At 44.7% G+C, this 3,387-nt stretch overlaps 1 pseudogene; it reads right to left on the bottom strand.

Moving 5' to 3' along the window:
- Window positions 1–2,243: 2,243 nt before the first annotated feature.
- Window positions 2,244–2,387, bottom strand: LOC137359701 (U2 spliceosomal RNA; annotated as a pseudogene).
- Window positions 2,388–3,387: the final 1,000 nt, after the last annotated feature.

The raw sequence follows: 3,387 nt of genomic DNA, 5'->3' as shown, positions 1-3,387 counted from the left end.
ATGTAAAGCTAACTGGCCTGTCGTTTCCTCCTTTCTGTCTCCCTCCCTTTTTGAATAAATGAATTACATTCGCTACTTTCCAATCTAACAGAACCTTCCCGAAGCGAGGGAATTTTGGAAAATTAAAGCCAGCGCATCAACTATCTCACTAGCCACTTCAGGACCTGGCGACTTGTCAGCCCGCAGCTCCAACAATTTGTTTAGTACCACTTCCCTGGTGATTGTAATTTTCTTGAGTTCCTCCCTCCCTTCCATTTCCTGACTTACAGCGAATACTGGGATGTTATTTGTATCCTCAATAGTGAAGACCAATCCAAAGTATCTGTTCAATTCATCTGCCATCTCTTAATTATGCATTATTAATTCCCCAGACACACTGTCCATAGGACCAACACTCACTTTGTTAACTCTTTTCTTTTTAAAATATCTATCGAAACTCTTACTAGCTGTCTTTCTATTGCGCGCTCGCTTTCTCTCGTACTCTAATTTTACTTTCCTTATCAATCTTTTAGTCATTCTTTGCTGTATTTTATGTTCTGTCCAGTCTTCTGACCTGCCTCCCATCTTTGCACAATTATAGGCTTTTTCTTTAAGTTTGATAGTATCTTTAACTGTTTTTGTTCACCACGGATGGTGAGTCCCACCTTTGGAATTTTTTTTTCTCGTTGAAATGTATCTATTCTGTGTATTCTGAAATTTTCCTTAAATGTCTGCCACTGAATCTCTATTGACTTATCCCTTAACCTAATTTGCCAGTTCACTTTAGCTAGCTCTGCTTTCATGTCCCTTTCATTACCCTTATTTAAGTTTAAAATACCAGTCTGGGACCCACTCTCCTCTCCCTCAAACTGAATGTAAAATTCAATCATATTATGATCGCTACTACTTTGGGGCACCTTCACTATGAGGTCATTAATTAATCCTATCTCGTTGCACAATGCCAGGTCTAGTAGAGCCTGCTCTCTGGTTGGCTCCAGAACTTATTTTTCCAAGAAATTATCCCAAAAACATTCTCTGTACTCCTCATCCAGGCTACCTCTGCCCATCAGAATTTTCCAGTCTATATGGAGATCAAAATCCCCCATAATTATTGCTGTACCTTTCTGACAGGCTACCATTATTTCTTTTTTTATACCCCATCCTACAGTGTGATTAATGATAGGTGGCCTGTACACCATTCCCACAAGTGACTTCTTGCCTGTATTATTTCTCATCTCAACCCAAACTGCTTCTACATCCTGATCTCCAGAACTCAGGTCATCCCTCTCTATTGCGCTAATACCATCATTAATTAACAGAGCTACCCCGCCACCTTTTCCAAGCTTCCTGTCCTTCCTAAATCCCATGTAACCTCCAATATTCACATCCCAATCGATGTCGCCCTGCAGCCAGGTCTCTGTAATGACTATCAGATCGTACTTATTGATTCTATTTGTGCTCTCAGTTCATCTATTTTGTTTCGAATGCTCCATGCATTCAGATACGGAACATTTAGTTTTGTCCTTTTATTCTTTTTGTAACCTCTAGCCTTATCTGTTGATTTACTCTTTGATTTGTATGCTCTGTCCCTTCCTGTCACAGTCTGTTTATCATTTCCCATATTTATACCTTTCTCTCTTGCCTTGTCTCTCCTCCTTGATTCACCAGATCTACCCAATTTTGATCCCTTGCCCCCACTATTCAGTTTCAAACTTTCTCTACTTCCCTAGTTATGTGGCTCGCTGGAACACTGGTCCCAGCACGGTTCAGGTGCAGACCGTCCCAATGGTACAGCCATCTCTTTCCCCAGTACTGGTGCCAATGCCCCACGAACCAGAACCCACTACTACCACACCAGTCTTTGAGCCACGCATTAATTTTTCTAATCGTATTTGTCCGATGCCAATTTGCACATGGCTCAGGTAATAATCCAGAGATGATGACCTTTGAGGTTCTCCTACTTAATTTGCTGCCTCGTTCCTCATACTGACTATGCAGAACCTCTATCCTTGTCCTGCCTATGTCGTTGGTACCGACATGGACCACGACAACTGGCTCCTCCCCCTCCCATTGTATGTTTCTCTCCAGCCCTGAGCAGACGTCCTGAATCCTGGCACCGGCAGGCAACACAGCCGTCTGGACTCTTGCTCTTTGCTGCAGAGAACAGAGTCAATCCACCTTACTATGCTGTCTCCTACTACCACTACATTCCTTTTATCTCACTCTTTGAGCCGCAAACTTTTTTGTTAATTTTTTTTTTACCAGGTGGATGCATGGAGTGGACGGGGCAAGCCCCTGTTCCATTTCCCTGTCCCAAAAATCAATTTAATATTTGATCCCCAGATAGGGGACGCATCAGATATTAAACTGATAAGAACAGATATCTTTTATTTTTATTTCCAAAATATACTTTATTCATAAAAATCTGCAAAATTTACATTGCCAGACAGTTTCAAACAGCACCAAAAAATACAAACATTGCAAGGGAGATCAGTTTCCTTCAATACGATCATGAGTTTCTTCACAACCCTTCCATTTCACTCTTGTAATGCCAATTACAGTTTCATATTTACAGCAAATGAAAATATCAACGATACAGTTCGAGGGGTTTCCCATGGATCCAGCCCCTCAGTTCAGCTTGGTGGGGGGACCTTACACTGTCGTCTTTCCCCATTGAGCCTTTGCTGCGGCTGCCCCAAGCTTTAGTGCGTGCCTCAGCACGGAGTCCTGGACCTTGGAATGTGCCAGTCTGCAACATTCAGTGGTGGACAAGTCTTTGCACTGGACGACCAGCACGTTTCGGGCAGACCAAAGGGCGTCTTTCACCGAATTGATAGTCCTCCAGCAGCAGTTGATGTTTGTCTCGGTGTGCGTCCCTGGGAACTGCCCGTAGAGCACAGACTCCTGTGTTACAGAGCTGCTTGGGATGAACCTTGACAAAAACCACTGCATCTCTTTCCACACCTGCTTTGCAAAGACACATTCCAGGAGGAGGTGGGCGACCGTTTCTTCCCCACCACAGCCAACGTGGGGGCACTGTGCGGAGGGGGCGAGACTTCGGGTGTGCATGAAGGATCTGACGGGAAGGGCCCTTCTCACCACAAGCCAAGCTACATCTTGGTGCTTGTTTGAAAGTTCTGCTGATGAGGCATTCCGCCAAATGACTTTGAGGGTCTGCTCGGGGAACCATCTGACAGGATCCACCATCTCCTTTTCCCGTAGGGCCTTGAGGACATTCCGTGCAGACCACTGCCTGACGGACCAGTGGTCAAAGGTGTTTTCCTGCAGAAACTGCTCCACGAAGGATAGGTGGTACAGCATGGCCCAACTGCATGAAGCGTTCCGCGGCAATGTGGCCAAGCCCATCCTTCGCAACACCGGGGACAGATAGAACCTCAGCACGTAGTG

Source organism: Heterodontus francisci, unplaced genomic scaffold, assembly GCF_036365525.1.
Source record: "Heterodontus francisci isolate sHetFra1 unplaced genomic scaffold, sHetFra1.hap1 HAP1_SCAFFOLD_121, whole genome shotgun sequence".
Taxonomy (NCBI): Eukaryota; Metazoa; Chordata; class Chondrichthyes; order Heterodontiformes; family Heterodontidae; genus Heterodontus; species Heterodontus francisci.
Note: the sequence above shows the minus strand (reverse complement) of the source record. Positions and strands in the feature narration are given on the sequence as shown.